The following is a 24,624-nucleotide window of genomic DNA, read 5'->3' on the forward strand; positions in this document are numbered from 1 at the left end:
CAAATCCTTTATGTTCTTGCACGATTAAAACCTCAGACTGAAATCTAGAACCCAAGGTAGGTGTCTTGGCATCCTTTGCAGTGTAAAGGAGGAGTGCTGCCCCAGAATGGCAGCTCAGAAGACTAAGGTACTAGATAAGAAGCAGTCTTGAGCTCATGACTACTAAATATTACAAAGCTGTATGGGGTATGGCTGTGTTTTCCCTGTGATGTAGGCTTTACTCCTGAAGGCAGAGTGCTACCACTGGCTTTCTTTAAAGGCAGCAAGACATACATTTTGTCCTATTCAAATTACAGTGGTGATGGCAGCTGTAATATAATAATCCTATGGTTAAAGAAGTCACATTCTTGCAGCATGAGTGAATTTAAGAAAATGTGTACTACTTCCCTGCAGCATGCCTTAACCATGGATGGTTATGCATGGTGGAATGCAGTGTGTCCCTTTTGTTTGAAGTTGTGCTGCTGTGGGATGGATGGGGGGGGAGGAGGGGGTAGGGAAGCAGGGAAGGAAGAGAAAACAGAAGGCATAACCAGGCAGCCTGTCAGGGCTGATTGATTTTTTTTGAAGGAAAGAAGAGCTTTTTTGCTGTTACGCCTTTGTTACAGAATTTCTTTGCAGTTTATATCATTTCAGACAGTACAGGAATATGTCTCTTCTGACACAGTGGGGGTGGGGGGGTGGGGGGGGCTGGTTCATCTTTTGTTTACTCAAGAGTAGTACAATTTTTAATTATCTCCTGCCCTGATTTCATATCTACACTGGAAAGTGTTAAGTATACATAAAGTACTGCCAGATCTCAGAAGTAAGCTCCTCCAATAACATCTGAGACATGAAGAGTCACTATAGGCCATTGTAAGTGTACATAGCAGACAAAAGCAGAAATAGCAGTGTTGTATTAACCCACAACATCTCTATAGTGTACTTCAGAAGGCTTGCAAAACGTATTCAGTGTTTACATTTGAATTGTGAATATTTTAAAATATTGGTGAAGCTGCACATTCCACATTGATTAGTACTAAATCTCAACTGTTTTTCCCAGCTTTGTTTACTGTGTAAGTAGTACAACCAAATCTGGGTTTTCATCTTTTCCATTTTATTGTCTTTACAAACTTTGTGTTGCTGTTACTCCCACAAAAAGCCATGTGTTCCTTCCTTGTCGTTGTTGTGAGGAAGGCATTAAATATTTTTTTCTGTTTTGTCCAGTATGGAAGGTCAACAAACTCCAGTTTATATTCCCTAAAAATAAAATACAATTGAAAAAGAATTTTGATATGCAAGGCCTTACTCTCGTAATGAATCTCGACTAAGACAAAACTTCTAAAGTGAGCCTCGAGTTGTTTTTGTCTACAACAGACTACTGAGGAAGGTGGTATTTCTTCATGTTTTCCAAAATAGGACTCTATCTGAGAAATCATTTCTCATCACTGAGGATTGATTTCTCACCAGGAAAATGTTGCTAGGACTCCAGTATATTCCTTAAAAACAGTTAATAAAAACCTGAACATTTCACAAAAAAACTCTTCTGTGCTCATGGGTGAAGTGTCTGTTCATAACCATTTTTATTCGGTAAGGGATTATGGTCTGTTTCTGAGTTTGACTACTTTCAGTACACTTCCACATGAAATATCTTGTGGAAGAATGGATACTAGTTTTCCTTATAGACTCAAGAGTAGTAAGTGTAAAGAGAGTAAAAGTATTACGCCACCACTTAAGGGAGTATCATAAATGAAGCTCTACTGCCAGCTGTCTGCCAGGAAGTGGAATGTAGCACTGTGTAAGTGAGCTCCTGTGCTGAAATTGGATAGCAAACAACTTATCCCACAGTTCTAGCTAACTATCAACACTTCTGAAAATTGATTTTCAGGAGAGGGAACATAAGACAAAGCTATCACTTGTAAAAACTGAAGGGGATACTGAATGGATGGCTTTTAATAGCACTGACATTCATCTCCCAGTCTAAACAGCAACAGTAGTCTGCAGCCTTCTTAAAATATTATTGGCAGGTGATAAATAGTACTTGTTTTGATGAATTGTTTTGAAAAAAAGGGAGAAACATGCAATCTGTAGGATACCATTTAAAGAGAGGAGAGGAGTTATCAGCATCTTCTCTTCTGTTTGAGTTATAAAATAGAAGTGAGTCTCACTGAATTCCTTGGGGAGAGTGAGGAGAGGATTAGGTAACCACCACCCTCCGAGGCAGGCAAGAAATACAGATTACAAGAGGATCGGATTCTCTCCCCAGTGGAGGGTTTAAGGCTTAATCTTCTCCTTAGTGCTTCTTTTTTGGGTGGCTAAATGTCTGAATGCTCATGATGCTAGTTCTATGCAGTGTATGCTTACTGGAATGAATCCCATTCTGAAGCACTTGACTTTGATGAAGAATGATGTAGAAATCATAACTGCTTTGATTTCATGGGGAGAGAAGGAGAATTAAACAAAGCATCTCCAACCTTCAATCCCCACGACTGTTCTATTATCCATCCTTTGTGTTGTTGAGATTGTTTCTGAATATTAATATCATAAAAATGTTACTTAAATAGATAATCATTGCACTTTTTACTTTTTAGGGAGGACAATCTGTCATACCAAAGTACTTTGAAATTGTCTCCTATGGGATTTGATTAGGTCATGACATGCTAAACTGGATGGGCAGATTAATTTAGACTCCCTGGATTAGTTCCATCCCTCTCCAGTTTGAGTCTTGTGGAAACCTGAAAGTACATAAGTGGTTTTTGGCTGCCAGAAACATTTTTTTATTGCATGTAATCAAATTGCTTTTCTGAAAGAGACTGCAACATTTGCTTGTAATATCATTTGTGTTTGTCTTTTAAATAAATAGCTTTGAAAAATACATGTAAGACAGAGGTAGAAATGAGTGACAATGGCAGAAATACAGGACATTTCAAAGATCTAAAAATGAACAGTGAAAGCACCTCCACCTAAGATAAATCTCACAATAAAAGAGATTTTTTTCCCAGCTTAGTTAAGCCCATATTTATTGTTTACATCTGTGTCTCTTCAGAACTTTTCACACTACAAAATCTCTATAACTCTTCCTTTTTTTTCTTTTTTTTTCCCTCTGAATTCAGTCCAGAGGGTTTGCTGTTTTTTTGATGTAGTCAAACACTTTAAAAACAACGGGACTCAAAATAGTTATCTCAAAACTTTTTCCTATTTTGCAGTTTTTCCTATTTTGCCTTTCAAAGTCTCTTAATGTGTCCTTAGTTTGTGTTTCTGTTAACTTGAAAGATAGCCACTAGGTGTCAGGAACAACCACAAGATTAGCTGGATGCTTGGAAAATACACTTGTGTTATTTTAATAGAAGGAAAAAGTGTAGAAGCAACTAATTCAGTCTGACCTTCAATGAAATATGGAGCGGTATGTACTGAAGAGTTTCGCTAGCAGGTCATCACATTTATCACACAATCTGAAACCACTTTAATTATTTTCAGGTAACCTGCACTAACTCTTGAAATATTTTCAATTTGCAGTGTCTGCTTACTCAATACGCAGACAAAATTTCATTTCAAATGTTTTGCTAGATCACATGTCTATCTTACCACCACTGTCATTTTTTAAATTATGTTAATACCATCACTTATATGAAATTAGTCACTAAATCAACAATTCACATGTACAAAAGCAGAGGGTTGAAACAGCTTTTACAAAATACTTTCAGCAGTAGGCAATAGATCTGTTGCTTCTTAAAATTCACGTTGCATGTTTCAGTGGCAGTAAGTGTCAGAGCAGAGAAAGAGATGCCCATTATGTTGGAAGACATGCTCATTTTACAGGTGAAAGAATGAATTGAGACTTGTTGAACAGGGACACAAAGCAGAAGGTAGAATTTCTTTTAATAGAGGCCTCCCAAAATAGATTCTTTTTTGCCATATACTACACCAAACCAGTACATCTGTGCACATACAGGTCCAGACCTGGTATTAGTGGGTTGGGTTCCTCTGCTGTGCAGTTTGTATGATGCTGTGTAGTATGGTCATGCCGACTATGTTATCTTAAATGTCAGGCACATAATGCAGAAACATGCATAAGAAGACCCTGCGCTGCACTCTTACCCTGGGTACCTGCATCTGATGTGTGGGATGAGAGAATGTTAGGGTCCGTCTGCATTAGCAATTGCTGTGGCACAATCAGAGTAGATCTGTAAAGTTAAATTATTGGTGCTGGTGACCCAATATCCAACAGGGTTTAAGGGACAGAGGATTATTTAAGACTAGCTCTAGTGTAGCAGACTGGATGTCTACTAGCAGCTGAAAAGTGTTTTTGAGTTTCATTCCAAAGAATTTGTTTGTTCACTGTGGAATAGGTCAGCAGTGCTGATCAAAGCAGGGTAAGTGGGAAAGGTAAGGAGATTCACCTCCTGTTCTTCACTAAATGTAAACTAATGTAAAAGCACACAGAGATAAGCTAGACTTGGGCACCCTGGGTAAATTCCCAGTTCTTCAGCTTGGCAGTGGAAGAGCAGGGCTAGTGGAGAGGTTGAATGACCATACAGGAAAAGGAGAATAAAATTTTAATAATTTCAGTTCTTTGGATTCAGAGTGTACCATTTTGCACAGCAAATATTTTTAAAGATGTATAGATCAAAAAGGTGTTTTGTTTTGTTTCATTGTTGGTGGTTTTTTTTTTCTGAATTCTGAGATCAGTTTATTCTGAGGGGGAAAAGGAAGTTGCATATGCAGTAGCAATTCTGTCATTAGAAATAGTGAATAATATTTCTGATGAGTGGTGGAACAAACTATTGCATGTATTGATGGTGAGTGAGCTCATTGAACTGTGAGTCATGAAGTCACAGGAACTAAAAGGTGGAAAAAGACCTGCTAAATCATCTAGTTGTCCCTGAAGAGACAAACTGAATGTTCTAATAGGTTCTTCACATGAGTCATTTCTATCATCCAAATCGATTAACTAAATTCTGGCCCCAGCCATACAAAGAGTATGTGAAGAAAGACCCACAGCCTCTTGTGGAATTTAGTGAATACCATGAGTGTCTGCAGAGGATTGCATTTTGGATTATACATATCTGACAGCACTTTTGTGGTCTTAATTCACACTTAAAACTTTAGCAAACCTATTTGTGAAATTTTACACATTCAAGTAAAAGTGAAACTTCCCACAGTCTCAAAAAAGAGGTTTTGGGTTTTTTTCCCAAAAACACTGTCTGTGCATGTTTCCACTGGATGCATAATGTTTAAGGAACATACTCTTACCTGGAATCTCTATGCACAATTTTCATTTAAATGTAAAAACATAATCCAGAGAGGAAAAATACAGAAAGGAAAAAGTTTCTTCATCTCATAGTTCAGGTTTATTATCTGTAACAGGCTTTTTTATTTAGGGATGTTGAACATCTCTATTTCCCACTGTAGCAGTGCTCAGCATCTTTTTGAAGCTGATGTCTATGGTTTAAGCTAGTCCCATGTTTGTTTGATTTTTCTTAAAAGCCTTACAATGTTAGATTTGACTGTTATTCATTATATCCATCTTGTTAAATATTTTACATCTTGTCTCTGTTTACAAACAGGAGTTCTCTCAAACTCTTCTAGCATTTGATGTTGGCCATTGGTATTAAATTTGAAATCATAGCACAAACCGTAGCAATGTTCATTACAATATGTGCTTCCTTTTCATACTTTATGCACAACCTGTTCTTTCATACTAGTACTCTCAGATGTTTATATGGATGTGTGTGGCCTTTAGCACTACTGTTTTTAATGAATGACTAAATCCTACCTTCAGATAGGTAAAAAAAGGTTGTTGTGTACTAACATACCTGCATATACAATTTCATACTTTCAGAGATGAGTTTAGAAATAGATTTGAAGGTAAAATATCTTAAAGCTATTTTTCTTGTAAATTTTATCTATTCGTACAACATAAAGCAAAAATATTTCTGTGCTGTGTTCCTTCAGACAATATACTAGGAAAGTATGATATACTGCAGCAGTTTTAATTGCTGTGGGGTGCTGATCCATCCTTGGAATTGAAGTACAAGATTTTTTCATCGCATGCATTAAAGAGACAAATACAGGCTGAAAATCACATGAGCACTGGAAGAAAAATTTGTCCTTTTGGAAGGCAATGACAAAGCTCCCATTGAATTCGCTGGAGCAAGGATTTCACTCCATATATGTAAGCAACAAGAAAAGTGTTGTGTTGTTACTCATACTGTGAGGAAAGTAAAAAACAGCTTCTATTTGGCTTTTCAGTGTTTGTACTGCAGATTGGTTTTGATTCTCACGTCCACTAAAGCAAAACTGATACATGGGTAGTTTTCAATTAAAAGTTTTTCTTGGACTGTCAGACTTGCACAACTGCATCCATGTGCCTGTAAGCGTTTCTTTGAATTTTTCATCTGTGAATTTGATTGTAGGATCAAGATGACAGTACTATGATTAAAAGATAAAATGTACTCAGTAGCATGATTTTTCATTTGAAATTCACTCCTGCTTGGCACAGAGCTTGGCCACATTCAGAAAATTATGTAAGTTGCACCTCTCGATCCAGACTTTGTGCTAAGCTCTTTTCCCAGCATTCAGTCTGCCCTTAAGTTTCCCCTTCTCTGTCATGTAAAGTGGTATTTCTGGGCAGTTGGAGATTTCTGCTTCATATACTTTATTTTTACTTGCAGTCTAAGCCATGTAAAACACATTCAGGCCTTGTACATTGTAGGTTTTTGGTATCAGCTCAACTGCCTTAATGCAAAACCTGCGTCTCCTTACACTCTACACAGATGTGCTATGAGGTTTAACAGTGCATCGTACCTCAGTTTCAAAACAGCAACATCTAAACCAGGGGCTAAAAAGGATGAATAAACATAGTTCCAAATATTACCCTATGGATTTCCATATAAATTCTTAGTACATGTTTTTTTCTATACAGATTTCTTTATACAGTAAGAGGGAATGTTCTAAACTAAGGAGTTACAAGGCATGACTTGATGTTGTTAACAAAAAGTGTTTCACATGTATGTTAAGAATAGATTTCAAATACTGAGACAGCCAATCATCTTCATGAGTAGGGTGCCCCCCCAAGGGGCAGTTACGCACAGCTAATGTACAATCCATGTATGAACAAAATTAAATTAGCTCTCTAATTCCCACACTGCTGAACATACTTAACACCAAAGTGCTGGTACTCATGTGTTACCTAATGCATGATCTAACCTTGAAATACTTAGTGTGGTGAGACCAGCATTTAAGATAACTAGTACACACTTGAGTAATAAAGGATGATGACCTGCTAAGATTGCTACTGGTGTATCTATCTACAGCATACAGAAGTAAATATGAGCTCAGTAAAAAAACCCTCACATACAAATTATGTTTATAGAGATTTTTTTTTCTTCTTGTCTAAAGTAAATACAGTCCTGATAGCTTTATTTAAGAGCACAAATTACAAATGTTTTGTATTTAATGAGAATCTTATTCATATGTAAATACAATAATCCTGAATCCTTCCTTAATATCTTACTTCCCAAAGAATGTTACTGTGAAACTGAAGTTTATGCTTCAGACAGTTTTGTAGGTTAAAAGCTGAATAAATTATTTAACTAAGTTAAAATAAAACTATGTTTCTAGTTTGAGTTTAATCAAATGTTATCATTTGTGAAGCAGGTTGTTAAATTTTTAGTAGATCTGTAATATGTACGTCACAATTCCTCCTGACAATCTTCCTAAAAAGTTATCTGTTAATTCCTGCATCAAGCTCCATAATCTATGGATAAAACTTTGTCAATTAAAACCAAGACACAAAAAAATAGAAAGAATGCTTCATTAGCTCTACCCTTCTATTAAGAAGTTATCTCAAGGCTAAATTTAGATGGTTTGTGAAATTTGCACATATGTTATTTTCGAAATAAAGAGGAAAATTTACCCTTATGGAAGTCAGTGACAGATTGAATCTGGAAAAGTCTAGATTTTTTTAGTGACAGATTTATGTAAGATTTCAGCAAAAGGGGACAATTCTTCTGTACAGACTGTTCATTGTCATAGTTTTGTCATGAGTCAACAAAAAAACTTCCTGGGCATAATTATAAACTCAGCTTGGGTCAGGAACTATTTTACAGTAGGTTTGGATGCAGTGACTTTGTTTGGAGAGTATGGAATTTTAATGATGAGGGTGCAACTGTATTATGCCAGTTGAGTAAAGGGCAGAGAATAATCCCAGATCCTTTTTGGCACACCTGGGGCACAGATGTAGCCTCTATGTGCTGATTTCTAAGAAGCTGACTTCATTCCCACTGAAAGGGTACACAGTGACTTTCCTAGATACTTCATTGGAAAAACTACATTGTCACTTACCTAATGTAAAAGAAAGGTTATTAAAAGCAGAAATTACTCATTCTCCATCTGCAGAGAGCACACCCCTACCCATGTTAGAGAAGAGATTCAGAGCAGCCCTGCGGAGAAGGACTTGGGGGTGCTGGTGGATGAGAAAATGAACATGAGCCGGCAGTGTGCGCTTGCAGCCCAGAAAGCCAACCGTATCCTGGGCTGCATCAAAAGGAGTGTGACCAGCAGGTCGAGGAAGGTGATCCTGCCCCTCTACTCTGCTCATGTGAGACCTCACCTGGAGTATTGTGTGCAGTTCTGGTGTCCTCAACACAAAAAGGACATGGAACTGTTGGAACAAGTCCAGAGAAGGGCCACGAGGATGTTCAGGGGACTGGAGCACCTCCCGTATGAAGACAGGCTGAGGAAGTTGGAGCTGTTCAGCCTGGAGAAGAGAAGGCTGCATGGAGACCTCATAGCAGCCTTCCAGTATCTGAAGGGGGGCTATAGGGATGCTGGGAAGGGACTCTTCATTAGGGACTGTAGTGATAGGACAAGGGGTAACGGGTTGAAACTTAAACAGGGGAAGTTTAGGTTGGATATAAGAAGGAAGTTCTTTCCTGTTAGGGTGGTGAGGCACTGGAATGGGTTGCCCAGGGAGGTTGTGAATGCTCCATCCCTGGCAGTGTTCAAGGACAGGTTGGACGAGGCCTTGGGTGATATGATTTAGCTTAAGGTGTCCCTGCCCACAGCAGGGGGGTTGGAACTTGATGATCTTAAGGTCCTTTCCAACCCTAACGATTCTCTATGATTCTATGAGTCTATGAAGCAAGCATTTTCAATTTTCCTAGAATCATAGAATGGTTCCAAACCAAATTGATTGGAAGCTTAACTGACATTTTTACTGCAATTTTCTTTGTTACATGGGATAATGCAAGGGACTGGAAAAGGTAGGAGGCGTTTGAGGGTCACATTCAGTCAAATGGTCATAGCGGTTCATTGAAGTGATTCGTTTTCTTTCATGTGTTCTGTGTCAGGGTGATCTTTCAGCTGAACAGGTCAGTGTGGTCTGAAATTGAGCATTATCTGTCAATCTAAGCCCTAAAAGTGTTTGCTTTGCATAATTCTTATCATTCTCTGCCCCCCACACCCCCACAAAGAATTACACAATATGCAGTACCTCTAAAAGATCTTCTGTGGCAAGAATAGACAGCAATACCTCTAAAAGATCTTCTGTAGGAAGAATAGACAAGCAAGTACAAAATATAAGTAATTGACAAAATATGAAATTATTCAAGAACTACATACACAAGCAGTACATATCCAGCAAAATAAAATTCAGAATGTAAATTTTTATTGAATATAAGCAAGTTTATAAACATAGTAGCTTTGAACTGGCTACCGTGGGTTAACAGCAGGAAAGAGGCAGTTGCACAGACTTCGCCATGGATTATGCAATCATAGTGGGGACCTTAGGCATATGCTTTACTTGCTATTCTGCTCTGACATCCATAGTCTTCAGATAATGTGTTTGGTGCTTGCCTAAACCATTCTCCACTGCAGTCACACCTTCAGTTGCAGTGACAGCTTCCATCAGAGAAAATCTGCTGTGAATTCTCACAAAATAGCTAGACTGACAGCCGAATTAGGTACCAGGTTCTTTGAGTCTTGGCATTTTTGGGACTCCTCCCCCAGCTCTCCCCCCACTTTCCCCTCCTCTCCCCCCCCCTCCAAAGAAAAAAAAAAAGGAAAACAATTAAATACATGTTTGAGAGCAGTTAAGACATTAGTAAAACTGAAAATCAAGTATGAAAATAACTTTTTTACAATCAGGAACTTGCTAAGAGCTTTAAGAGATTAGGAACATTTTCTGTTAAATGAAAGAAAAACAGCTTTAGTAGGATTTTGTTCAAGTTTTAAATTTTTCTTCAATACCAATTAATACATTTCTGTCACATTAACTATGAACTTCTGAGACTCATTCAAAACTCTGTCCTGATCTTTGTCCTTGGATTTGACACTGACAAACCAGGAAATTTCAGGATCAAAATGTACATAATGCCCTCATACAGATTTTGAAGTTGCATAAAACTTCAGAGCTTAATGGGTTTGAGGTTATCTAGACTTTCTAGATTTCTCTCTTAAGCAAGTAAGTCCTATTTTTCATCTTAAATGCCAAACTGTCTTCATGGTATCTTTTCTCATTTCTTTTCTCAGATGCAGATTAATGTTTCGTCTCTACCAGTACCACATTAAACTTAACATTTATTTACCGCCTTATTTGCCTTAGAATAAGAATAATCATGTAAATGCTTTTGAAATCACAGGTGTGGAGACAGACCCGTCCTGATAAATTTCTTTTCATTTGGAGTTTTTATATATATTGAAAAACTCTATTTATACTTGGAATTCAAATGGAAATCTATCTGACTTGAGTTTTAACTGAGGGTTGGGCCAGTCCTGTGGTACCAATAGTTCTCTTAAGAGCAGTTTGTCTCACAAGGCTTCCACCTTCATGAGCTGAGTTGAAACTGTGCCTCAAATCCTATAGAATTAACTACAAGTGATACATAGTACCATGTAAAGTGGTGACTGTTGTTTTCTATCAAATTAAAAGCAATCTTGGGATGGGCAGATCCAACTGCAATCTTTGTTTCCCGCTACTTCAGAACTGAGGAGGACTTGATAGTTGGCATCCCTTAAGTATGCCTTCTCTAGGAAAGTCTCAGTGAAATTCATAGCTGCTTCTGAAGTATATATTTCTCTGTTTTGTTTGTGCCCAGATATACTGAGGCCACATTTCAAGAGTGAGCTAACACCTGGTAAAATAGTGACTTGAGAAAAGGGCCTTTGCAAACAAGCCCTAAAGGTAAGAATGTATTGATGATTTTCAAGAAAAAAAATCATTTTGCAGACGAGTTTCACAAACAGGTCTACAGAAAGTTGGGTCAAGGGGAAGGATGCTCATCTGTGTGACTTCTCATATGAACCTTTCTTGGAATCAGTAAATTAAGTCAGATTCATGGTAATTTCACGGAGTAAATTACTGAGGATAGCCAGTATATCTGATTTTATGACAAAGCAGAATAAATGAAGATTGCTCAATCTACAAAGCAACACTTCAAAACTTGAATTTGGTAAACACACACTCTGTGTCACTATGAGCTAACTCACACTAAAAAGTGTGTGTATCTAGAAACTACAAATCCTGAATTTATCTTGAGGACTGCTAAGTTGCTATTGCTTGTAGATTTTTGCCATGCAATTAGTGATGACATTAACTACATTCATTACCTTCCTTGGCCTTGGCAACCACTAATTTGCATTTTTGTTTTTCTGGGTCAGAGATATCAATACTGTCTTTTTATCATTCATTTAATTTGTTGGTTTTTTAAAATCTTTGATTACTGAGACTGCTGGTCTAAGTCTCAGACTACTAAGTAATTTCTGTTAATTAAAATGTTTCTATTTTATCACAATCGGGTATCATGGAGCTAAGAAACATAGACATTGCCCTAAAGAATTTGCATATCGATATCATGACTCCGTCCTTGTATATGTAGATGCTCCTTGTTCATGCAGCTTATCCTACTAATGTCAGATGTCTTGGCCTATATATTTAATTGCCAGTATTAATTCCAGGAGTCAGAATAATGAAAGAAACTTAATTTAATCAGTTTATGATGGTACTGAAACCTGGAAAGGTTAGAGTTAGTGGGTTATTGTTTTTTGGACAGTGAACATTTTGCAAAAGAAGAGGAAGCAACATTTTTAATATGAAGTAATAATAACCATGCTGCCAACAGCTCTGTAGCAAGTGACAATGAATGCTTGCAGATGACTGTTCTAATTGTGTAGAGCCTATATGTCAAGATCAGATACTTCTTCCCCCAGCATCTCCAGCTATATTATTTACATATATGTTATTTCTTTCACACTATCAGAGTTACTGCAAACACAGAAAACCAATGCATGTCCAGTATATTTCTGAGTGCTTCTCTGAAATGCCAGATTTTTGTGATGAATTGCAATGCACTGCAACTGTATAACACAGACATATAATTCATTGCCCAAAATCTACTCCTGCCTGTGCCAGAAGACAATTTAGAAAGATGGTGACTGGGAGGAGAAGGCTTCAATCAGTTTATTTGAAAATCTGGGTAAAGATAAGCAGAAGTATTCACGGACAGGCGCAATGTCCACTCCAGGAACAAGTGGTGTTCCTCAGTAGTTGATATTAGGACCAGCACTGTTTAGCATATTTACCGGTGGGATTGAGTGCACCCTCAGCAAGTTTGCCAAGGACACCACTCTATTTGGTGCAGTCAACACGCTGGAGGGAACGGATGCCACTCAGAGGGACCTTGACAGGCTGACAGGTGGGCCAGTGTGAACCTCGTGAAGTTCAACAGGGCCAAGTGCAAGGTCCTGAACATGGACTGGGGCAATCCCAGGCACAGCTACGGGCTGCACAGAGACTGGGTTGAGTGCAGTCCTAAGGGAAAGGACTTGGGGGTGTTGGTGGATTAAAAGCTCAACATGAGCCAGCAATGGGCACTTGCAGTCCAGAAAGCCCATTGTGTCCTGGGCTCCATCAAAAGAAGGTCGAGTAGGTCAAGGGAGGTGATTCTGCCCCTCTGCTCTCGTGAGACCCCACTTGGAGGATTGTGTACGGTTCTGGTGTTCTCAACATAAGAAGGAAATTGACCTGTTGTAGTGAGTCCAGAGAAGGCCAAGAAGATGATCAGAGGGCTGGAGCACCTCTCCTGTGAAGACAGACTGTGTTGTAAGGGATTGGAACAGGTTGCCCATAGAAGTTGTAGATGCCCCGTACCTGGAAGTTTTCAAGACCAGGTTAGATGGGGCTTTGAGCAACCTGGTCTAGTGGAAGGTGTCCTGCCTGTGACAGGGGGATTGAAACTAGGTGATCTTTTAGGTCCCTTCTAAACTGAACCATTCTTTGATTCTTTGAATCTATAAGTCTATGACTCTATGATTCTAAGATTCTATGATTCTAAGTTTTTAAGATTCTATGAATCTATTCTATCATAGCATTTCTGTTCCTTATCTTCAGTGACTAGTGTTTCAGTACGTCACTGATCATCACCCTATGTACATGTCTATCACATGATAGGAAAGAACCTCAACTGTTTCCAATAAGCAGCAGATAAAAGCTGGCCACTACTGCAGGCATACGTAGCCTGCTGGTTCTGAGACCTGAGGGAAGCAGAGGCAGTAAAAGCAGACCAGATAAATAGTCACATGAGGCTGTTACAGCCTTTGTCTTCAGCATAAGCTGCCTTCCTCTAACCATGACAGCGATTGTTACTGTCTTTCACAGAACTATTACTGTGAGTGGAGCTTAAAAGAATAGCCAATCTGTTTATTTTCTTTAGATTGCTTAAGGAGAAGAAAGCAAGCTGTGCTTTTATGGAGATTTTAATATGAGCAACAACCTGTAGACATCATTCCACTAGTCTTAAAGCACCCTTGTAACATCTTAAAATTAGGGAACAATCATGAGCCAATTCATTGTAAATTTAGGTAGGAAAATGTTAGTGGTAACTGATTTTATTTTCATAGCATACTAGGTCCTGGGAAACCACATAAAAACAATCACACAGGACTGAAAATATAAGGGGGGACAAATACAATAGGATCAAATATGCAGAAAGGTGAAAGTCACATAAATTGATTTCACTGAGAGGTTAGACATTCAAGAAAGGTTAAAAGGAAAGTAAAAAGACATGAGAAAATCAGGTTTGGAAGAATTAAAGACAATTTTAGAAGTTTTAACTATATCAGGAATAAAAGGATTTCTGATAGTGTTTTTTGTCTATTTGTAGGAATAGAAAGATAGGCTGCTGATAATCATGCAGAATAGACAAAAAGTCTTCTAGAACTATTGTTATTTTCATTTTTTGAAAGGATATTAGGTGAATCTAAGGTAAGGTCATGCCCAAATATTTTCCACTCCAATATTAACTAATGGAGAAATTAGATGTCAGCCATTATAACCCCCTTGGCAAGGGGTTTGGACTTGGTGATCTCCAGAGGTCCCTTCCAACTCTAACAATTCTGTGTTTCTGTGATCTGTGATAATGCATACCTTAAAATGAGTATATAGGTGTAACTTCTATCCAAATGTGTTCTGTTTGGGTTTTTTGTTTTTCGTTTTTTTTTAAGATGCCAGAGGGGGGCTCTGTACTTTTAATACTCATTTTAGTAAGTCTTTAGATACTTCTTAAGGACTGGAGGAAAGCTAGCATTGTGTCAGCAAGTTCCCATTTCTTTATGTAGACTGTAGCAAGGTTTCAAAATAGTGTGTAATAGCTTCTTGAAATCAAGGTGAGGAGGTGTGTACTGGCTAAAGGGGCTAGAGTTGCCTAGAAGACTTGATTAGACTTGATTAGACCACATGCAGTGCTTCATAAGTTAACAGTCAGTGGCTAGAACAGGGAGTGACTTGATAAAAAAGACTTGCAGAAAGGGAACTAGTAGACAAGCTGAACGTGTCAGCAGTATGTCTCTTCAGCTATGAAGGCCTACCTTATAAGAAGCTGTAGAGAGCAGCAGAGTAGCTAGGAGGTCTAAGGAAGTCATTATTCCTCTATATTGAGCACTCTTAAAACTGCATCTGGGATATTGTGTCCAGTCCTGATCTCTAAGGTATAAGAAAGACACTGGCAAACCGGAGGAAGTCTGGAGGGAAGCTGACAAGATGGTTTGGAGTCTGGAGCACCTGATATATGATGTGAGAGAGCTGGGTTGTTCAGCCTTAGGAAAAGAGAGTTGTAGGGTGATCAACTACCTAGGTTGGAGCCACATGCTTCTCAAGTGTGAACAGTGGAAGGCCGGGGGAGATAAAGTTCAGCAAGGGAATTTCCAGTTAGATAACAAAAAAGAACATCTTTCATAGGATGGCTGTGATCAAATGATAGCACAGGTCTCTCAAAGAGGTTGTAGAATCTCCATCCTTGGAGATTATTCAAAAATCAGCTGGTCACAACCTTAAGCAATCCGATATAACTTTGAAGTCTACTCTCTTTTGAGAAGCAGATGGACCAGATGACTTCCTGATGATCCCTGCCAGCCTAATTTCTTGTATGATTCTGTGATATAACCAGTAAAGTGGATCAGCCATTCAATGCTAAATTTCCATAATTTATGGACTTTCTTTCACACAGTTTGGATAATATGGTTTTGTTACTGCCACAAATCAAAATATCCATTTATAATTGCTAAAATAATTTAACTTCTCATAGAGAAAAAAGGAAAAAAATTAAACTCGACTACACAAATAACACAAAATCCCTCAAAAATATGAAGGAAATGTAACGTTAATGGCACAAATATACATAACATTTCATCTAAGTTCATATCAAATATAAGAAATATTGGGTGGTCCAAATTTGAAAGATGCAGCTTTTGAAAACATTCTCCAATTGTCTCAATTGGATGCTTTTCAACTTCTGTAATGTCACAAAAATGTTTCTGTATTCTGAAACCATTTTAAAAATGTTTCCTTTCAGAATGAAAGGATATAGGTTAGTCTTGAAAATGTCTCTTCACCTTGAGGAGCAGTAACTCTAGCAATACTCTAGTATTGCTTACAGCATAGCCATTCATGTTGGTGCTTTTCAATTAAAATAAGCAATGAAATATATTTATAGCTTATTTTTACCAAAGCTCTTAAGTGCTTCAGGCATCAATTGTTTTTAACTACCATATCCATATAGAAATGATAAATAACTGCCTGTCATAGGTATGGGTTCTTGAAGAGGAGGTAATTTGCTTTTGGCCCTTTCCAGTAGCAGTCTGTTGCCTGATCCTTTGTTAGGGTGCAGGCAAGGTTTTTTTACTGTCTTCTGTTTATCTCCTTCCTACCTGGGGATGAAAGAAATGTGCTGAACCTGTCTGTGTGTAATGCTAGAAAACTGCTAGTGGGACAGAAGCAAAACTGAAATCCAGTTAAACCCTGTCAGTCTTATACATCAGCACATGTCTGAGTCATGAAAGAGTACTGAGCAGAACCACCTCTGTATCACCAGCTGTCTTAAGAAATTAAATGGAACCTATTCCTTGGAAGTAGAAAGACTTCAGTACCAGTTTCCTGTAGCGTGTGGTGATGTTGTGGGTAATTAGCAAACATCACAGTGACAGCTCTGAAAACTGAAAAATGGACACAATAATAATGATATTTTCATAAATTTATACATCTTCCTGGTAACACTGAGACCATTATGTGGGAGTGGAATATAAGCTACTTGTTTTCTGTACTACATAGTCAGGAGTGTGTGTATTTAAGCGTTGCCAATTAGTGTATAGTTGCTTACTTGATTATCTCACTTTTATGGCTAATGTTATAATTCTCTGTAGATATTTGTCCTCTTTATAGTTTTGTCATCCAGTGGAGAATGAGATGAGAGGAGTACTTACAAACTCTAGTTAATGGTAGAACAATGAAACTTTTCTAGTTCAGATTCATGGTTCAGATTAAGTTTCATTGAAGAGACTATGACACATATCTCCTGATATTTCCTGTCTACTATGTGGACTTGGAGAAGCTCAGATAGGTTAGACTCTGTAGATGCATGTACAGTGTAGTAGGTTCTTAGCCGAAAAACAACTTTGACAAGCATTCTTGTGAATTTTTTCAACTGCAAGACCTGTGCAGTATTTGTACAGGGAACAGGAGTCTTATCAATAGTGCTGACTCTACCACTGTTTATCAGTATTGTGCATGTGGGTTAAAAGTGGTGTCAGTGAGTGAACAAACTAAAGCCTGAAACCAGTGTCTGCCTGTGCCTCCTGTTTACCACAGTTCTTATCAGAGAAGTTATAAAGAAGCTGTTCTATCTGAACCCATTTGGATTATAAAGAAGTAACAAGGAATACCACGGTTTAATTACTAAGATCCCATATACTTGGACTTTGCACGTAGCAAATCTCTGTTGGCCGCAACCTTTGCACAGCACAATAAATTTGTCTGCTGCGTGACAGTGAGCTCATTGAGTTAGTAACAGAAAAACAAAGAAAAAGTTTAAAGTTAGTCATGTAAAAATATTCTTAAATGCAGAAGGAACCACTGCTTTACAGCAAATATATGCTATAAAGCGTATATTTGAATGAAGAAATTATCTTGAGAAGAAAAAAGTCTTTGTCGTTTAGTACTGTTAATGAATCATAGCTTTAAAGCGATATTTGAATTTTAGTCAGACACAGAAGTCAGATATAAACAAACAAAAAAAAAAGTATCTTTTGGCTAGAAAAACAATTTAATATGTGCCAACTGTAATACTAGATGTACTCTGATACACTTCATGGAAAAATAAAACCAGATAAGTAATTCATATTGTATGTAGTTGTTTACACCTACACTAATTTTTTTTCCCCTGGGAAAAGCAGAAAATACACATGATATTTTCATAAATTTCCCCTTTGCAATTTTCAGTCAGGTAAACAGACCTATAGTTTTAGTGTTAAGAGTTGGAATTTTTAAGGGAACTGGGCCTACAAGAGAATTATTTAAAGCACCCAGGCAGCAAAGTACAAGTGACATTAATGGGGTTGCTTGGAGTAGTGACATAAATGAAAAAATCTAAACTGGAATTCCCATTAGGTGTCTTTATGTAACCTAAGATTGTTTTAACACTTTTGGAAAATTGGGTATAGCCACTATTCTATTTTCGATGGTTTTAAATGCTTTAGGTTAGAAAAAGAAATGCAAGCTACTTGCAAATATTTTTTTTTCTCTCTTTTTTTTTTAAAAAAATCAATCCAGGTGTAAATTTCAGAAATGCTCATATTTTGTTAATTCCCAGTGTTCAAACTTATCTGATTATTTTTAACATGCGTGTTTTACAGGAAGATGGTGTAGAATGCTGCTCATGAAAGTGCATTGGATTAACACAAAGCCTGAATTTCATCCATTTGCTTTCAAAGGACAAGGTAAAGAAAAACCTTTGGGTACATGAAATTCAATGCAATTAGGATTGTAGGCAACTCAGTTCATTAGAGTTGTTTATATAAATCTTTTTTTGGCACCTAAGATATTGCTTATAATTTTAGTGAAAACTTAATCTGGTGCCAAAATATTTTATGTTCCCTGAAGCATCACCATCTTGGCTTCTCAGTGCTGCTCTATCCCTTAAAGCTGTTTATGATTTACAAACAAGGCATTTCAATTTCAGCTCCTTTGGAAGGTCAGTTCAATCAGAGGTCTCTCGACACCTCTAACATACATTTACTTCAACACAAAGTACAGCCGTCACAGACAGTTTCATCCAAAATTGCAGCTGGAGGAAGCATCAGACTGGTGTATAGCAGTCTAGAGAGTTAAACCAGTTGCCCAGGAAATGGAAGTCAGGGTTTCCAGACTCTTCTCGGTCCATACATGTTCTATCTGATTTTACTCAGCTTTCGTGTGACTGCTCTATCCCTTAGCTGATAGACAAAAATGCAATGTGAACCAGTCACCACTCCTCTTACTAGATAATTTAGTAAGTAAATTTGAAGGACATCTTATTTTTACTTTTACTCAGATATTTTACCTGTGTATTTCATGCTCAGTCAAAATTCCTACCTAGATAAGAAGTTCTGAGCAAGAAAAGAATACAAGACTAAGCTTTGTTTCTTACCAAAAGTAACAATAAAAGTCTAACACCATCCTTTTAATTTCTGGGAAGATTATAATGTTAGTTATACTGATTCCTTGAATTAATCTCTGTTTAAAATGCCACTTTCTGAGAGGTAATGCTTAATCTTACATGTCCTTTAGTGGAAGAGACACTGTAACCTTTCTGCTTTCCAAAGCACATAAAATAAAAGCAAAAAAATTAAAAAGAAACAACCTAAAGAAATGAAAAAAAGAAGCAATCAAATCATTGAACAGTTGAAGAAGTAGAGAAATAGCTAAACTTTTCCAGTGACAGCTGACAGTGTTGCAACAGTAAGAGGAGATACAAAATGCTCCTTTAGCTTATTCTAGCTATCTATTTCTATTATGAGGTAGGAACAGGTTAATGAGAAGTAGGTCGTGACGCAGGTAGGCACTCAAAAATGCAGTGAATCACTTCAGATAACCTAAAGATATAACTACATTCACTTTTTAATATGGATCCAGCATGTGCTTCTAAAGCAAACCTCTCTCTTACTCTGCTCTGATCCACATTACAGAGCTGTCTTGGACTACACAAACTGCATTCCTTTCAAATAAGATTAAACCAGAGCACTGTAAGCTCTCCAGTCCTAACTTGCGTTGCCTGTAGAATTAGATCAAAACTAGTCTGAAGTCCACAAAAAGTGCATACTATGGCTCCTAGGTCTTTGGCAGAAACAGTTATGCTCTCCATGTCCACTCCTTCTGAACTGCAGTGTTTCCTGGTGAAGGTATAGTAAGATTAATGCCCAGGGATTATTTAAAAATTAATATGAAGTTGTTTCCTTCCTCAGCATTTGCTGTGCACTTACTTTTTTTTGTTTTATTTTCCTGGTAGGAATGTGTTGGCCGTTCATTACCACATCCATGGTTTCCTCAGAATCTATTCTGCCTGGGTCAGCATAGAGAGCAGTAAGCAATATTGAGCTCTCTCACAGTTTTCATATGAATTCTCAGAGAAAGATTGATCAGAAGAAAGATACACAGAAGCCAATGCAAAACCAGGCAAAATATGCCAGCTCAAAATAATAACCTCATGTGACAAGATAGGAGACCAGTGTCAGATAATTGCTGACAGTGGGCAAAGTAGAGAAAAGCAAGCTTTCCAGGCATGGCAATGAACTGGCAAGAAAGGCAGTTTTCAATGGAAATTTAAAATCTATGAGCCAGACATGTTTCTGTAATCAGAATATCCTGTCACTTAGAAAAAGGAAGCTAAAATATACAGACAGGCAGAGATTTGGACTATACTGTTAATCCGAAAAGGTATGAATTTATGTAGCTTTGAGGAGCAGCAGATATAAAGTGCAGACAGATCATAAGTGTTGTAACCAAATGCTGGTCCATTTCAGAATTCCATGACTGAAATACTATATTTATTAAAATAAAAATAAATAAAACCTAAATATTAGCATTCAACTTTCAACTCAGATATATGCTCAATTTATTCTGGCTTTAGAAGTTATTCCATGTCAGCTAAACTGATCTAGCTGTTGACATACAGATGCCTAACCCTAAGGAGATGTAAGCTTAACCTGACATTGAGAGTTTCATTTGCTGCAGGCTAAGAGTGAGCACATGGAGAATTACTCTGTAACTTGGCTGTTCGACTAAACCTTTGTTCTTTTCTTAGTGGGTAAGCATTCCACCATATGAAAAAAAAAAAAATGTAGCTATTTACCTTAAATATTATTAATTCTATTCTTTGGGGTAATAAGGATTGATAGGTTTTAAAATTCACTATATAGCAGTGGGGATGGTTCATGACCTGAATGATACTGAGCTGCAAAACCCAAGATTTTGAACTATGAAAACTAGTTCTGCAACTTTTCCTTAATAAATGATACTTCCTTACACCTCTTTGTAGATGAATGTTGTGGCACTTATTGGCATTCAGAGAAACAAATGGTTAATGGTGAGGATAGCAAAATGATCTTTGGAGAAACAGTGGCCACCAAATAAATGTTTAACTAAAATAAATTTGCCCTAGATTTCTTTGGCAAAATAACCAGGACCCTGAAAAGTACACAGAAAGTTTCCCAGCACTTTTCATTCCCATTTCATGGAAACAATATTTTAAGATTAAAGAAAAAGAACCCCATTCTCAAACTACTTTGATTTGTATTCGAATTTGTTCCTGAGTTTTCTGTCTTTAAAAGGCTTTTAAAAGCTCACAAAATATGTGATGAATTTTAGTTTAAAAGATTTGAGTTCAGTGATGTTTGTGGTTTTTGTTGTTTTTTTTTTTTCTTCTTTTTAAAGATATATCTTTAACTATAAATATTTATGGCTTTCAAATAGTGTTGGAAGTGCAAAACCACCACAGGGAGCGTCCACGGCAACATGGTGCATGACTGCTTTTAGCAAGAAGGAAGTAGCAGAACTGTGAGTCCAGTGGATCCTGCCTTTAACTTTGAGCCAAAATCTCTTTGCCTGCTGTCACCCATCCTGTGAGTGCTTTGAAAGTCTCAATTTGAGCATGTTCTGTGCTGACCCTTGTTGAAATTGGAGATATATGATTGTGCTGATAATATAAAGACAGAGCAACCAGGATCTTTTGGCTTAACCTCTTCTTTTAGCAGATTTTTTTAATGGATAAGCAATGAGGGCTTAGTGGATGGAAGAGCCTGCCTAAGGTGAGCTCGATTTATCCCTGTGAGTGAAAACTCAAAGGATGAAATCCTGGCTCTCTTGCAGTTGATGGCAAAACTCCCTTTGACTTCAATGGGAGTAAGTTTTCTGCCAAAGTGCACAGAATATGTAAGCACACCGGCTTATTAATAAATGCACAATAACACAGCAAGCCAAAGGCAGTATAAATACTTAGACAGAGTGTGATTCAGTTCAAATGCCAATAGCAGACTTAATTCTGGAATCTGTGAAGGATCCAGATGCCACAGGTACAGTCTCTCACGTTCAGACATCTGGATTCACTGATTGCTATTTAAAAGGAAATAATTAATAAAGTGGCAGAGTGGTGCTATATATCTAATGGCACAGGACTTTATAGTGATTATGAGCTGGTTTTCACTGTTTAAGTGAGAGCTGGACTCTTTTTGTACAGTCCTATTCCTCTATGATTCTATGATTCCATCTTTTACAAGAGAAAGTGAAAAATAAGAACTGCAGTTAACAGAGTACCTATGAAAGTGTCAGTAAATACTGAATTTACAATTTAAAAACATGATACAAGATAATGATTTTAAATAATTTGCTTTACATTTTATAAATATATCCACAAATTACTTCGCATTTGTGTATATGTTGCAGTTAGAAACGAGTATCCCACTATTGGCTGCTTTATACAAGAAAACAATTTGTGGTTTTGTAGATTTGATTTAGTATGGGGACATCTTTCCTGTATGGAGTAAAACTGGCTGGGTGCAGTGGTCTGTTCATTTTCTCTGTGCCACAAAAGAACACCTCTGCTAATTAACTTGATGCAAATGAGAAAATTTTCTGATGTAATATTGAATTTGCATGTTACTTTTCAGTGTCTCTTATCAAAGAGGAATCTTGAAATCATTCTTGCTGCTTGTAAGGGCCACAGAAAAGATACTTCATCCTTTAAAAGACAGATAGAGGAGAGAGAAAGAGGTCTTTTACATAAATTGTTTTTACTGAGGTTTTTAATCCTGTATTTGGAGGACTGGTGACCCTAACCAGGGGTTGCAACAATCTTTTAACAGAGTTCTGGTAAGCCTGTGAAGTAATCACCTTTTGTCTAATCATTTCCACTGCCATGTCTTATATAAAAAGTATTTCCAAGTCAGGAAAGAACTTACTTGGTAAAATTTTTTTTTGCACTCATTTTTAGTTTACGAAAACTATTTTTCCCAGATTCTACAATCATAAGAAGACATATCATATGTATGTATAACAAGACTGCTACTTGAAATTCACACGTCTGTTTGTGAAACTGAGCTTGGGGCAGTTCTAATTTCCATACTGTATCTATAAAACATGAGAAATGCTGGCATCCTCTCTATTCTAGTTTATCGTCAGAGGTTGAATCTTTACACAACCTGAATAGTAGTTTACAGTTAATTCATTGTCCTTGATGAAAGCCGTACAATTTCCCTTACAGTACTGTCTGAAAGGTATGGAGAAAGGATCCCGTTTCAGATTATAAAAGGCAATTTATATTTTATTTAGTCTCCCAAGTAGTAAATGTCTTATCATTGGTTTAGAAAGAACTGAGAATGATGACATAAACATAGAATGCATGCACGAAAACAACATAAGATATCTATGGAGCAGTAACATAATCTCATAGCATTTCTTCTAAGGAGGAGTAATAAAAATTTTGACCATGTAAGAACACCCAGAGGATGAAATTCAGCACAGTTTATGTAACTGTAAACACACAATCACTAGGTTCCTCTTTTAAGTAATTCATAAAAGTTAGACTAGGTTAGATGTGCAAAGTGGTATGAAATAACTCCTAGGTAATAAAGGTATTTATAATTTTGTTTAAGCAAGACTTAAGACTCCTGAGGGATGTATTATAAAATTTCTTAAGGCACCAAAATAAGAAAATAAGAACTTTGAGATTTCATAAAAATCTCTTTAGACTTTGGAATTTAGGAGAGTGCATCTTATAAGTATGTATAGCATTAAAATCTGAACCACTTGTCCAAGATAGCTTTATATACAGTGGAAAGAAGTAGGCATGTTTAGCACAAGTCACCTCCTATATTTTAGATTTAACTTTATAGAAGGAGATGAGATGTACCTAGAGGTTCCTTTTTCTCTCCTGTTAGGTATGGGAGGAACTTGGGTTCTAGGTGAAATACATATATTTGTATTAAAAATGTTTTAACAGATTAATCTAGATGGTCAATTTATGATTACAGAGTGAAAATAATTCCACTCTAATTCCATACCTGTATGTATATAAATGCCATCAAAATGTTGTCTGAGGATGTAAATCAAGAGAAAACAAAACCAACAGCAAACTGGAGGTGATTTAACATAAAAAGTCTTCTGAAAATGTGGAGTTTTCTGGTGTTGGGTGTCCATCTACAAGCCTAGGAAGTTTTAAGTAGTTGAAAGTGAAATATCCACACATTAGGAGAATACCCTCCAAGATTAAATAAGGATAGACTTCACAGACAGGGACAAAAGTTAGTATCTAGTGTACACCTAAATGTTTTTTGGAGTGAGGTGAGTAAATCAGTAATTTCCCACTGAATTTTTTCTATGCTCTCCTTTACTCCTTTTTCTACTTGTGATGATGTAATTAAAGCATCTACTTGGTTTGTTGGCAACAAACATTTTGGTCCCTTCTCTGCTTATAAAAGGATAACAAAAATCATACTAGTACTTATCAGAGGAACTGACAGGCTCATAGAGAACATCTTTTTTAATCCTTTCATTTGTGCCTGTTCCGTTTTTTTTGCTCATCATGAGGAAGAGAGTAATTTGAAAATGGGAATTTTTATTTTGTTACTCCTGTATGAAATTCTGATATTACATCATTTTCTCTGGCCATAAGGTGCATAATGGAACTGACTTGCCAGTAACTGGTTATCTGTGGATGAACTCTGTTTTTAGCAGGTACTGGGGAGATCTACTTTTACTCTAACTAGAAGATCACAAGGATGCATGACACTGAGGAAATTGTGGAAATACATACTTTAAAAATGAGAAAAGTATAAGAAAGAAAGCAA

The 24,624-nt window shown here is 37.0% G+C and overlaps 1 long non-coding RNA gene across 1 annotated transcript; it reads left to right on the forward strand.

The window, feature by feature from the left end:
- On the forward strand, nt 1-24,624 carry LOC130609047 (uncharacterized). Its single transcript, XR_008974705.1, has 3 exons — nt 1-56; nt 11,076-11,161; nt 24,512-24,624. It is a non-coding gene; the product is annotated as an uncharacterized LOC130609047 (long non-coding RNA).

Source organism: Pezoporus wallicus, unplaced genomic scaffold (assembly GCF_028554395.1).
Source record: "Pezoporus wallicus isolate ANWC-B61680 ecotype Strahan unplaced genomic scaffold, APGP_CSIRO_Pwel_v1 contig_6464, whole genome shotgun sequence".
NCBI classification, from domain to species: domain Eukaryota; kingdom Metazoa; phylum Chordata; class Aves; order Psittaciformes; family Psittacidae; genus Pezoporus; species Pezoporus wallicus.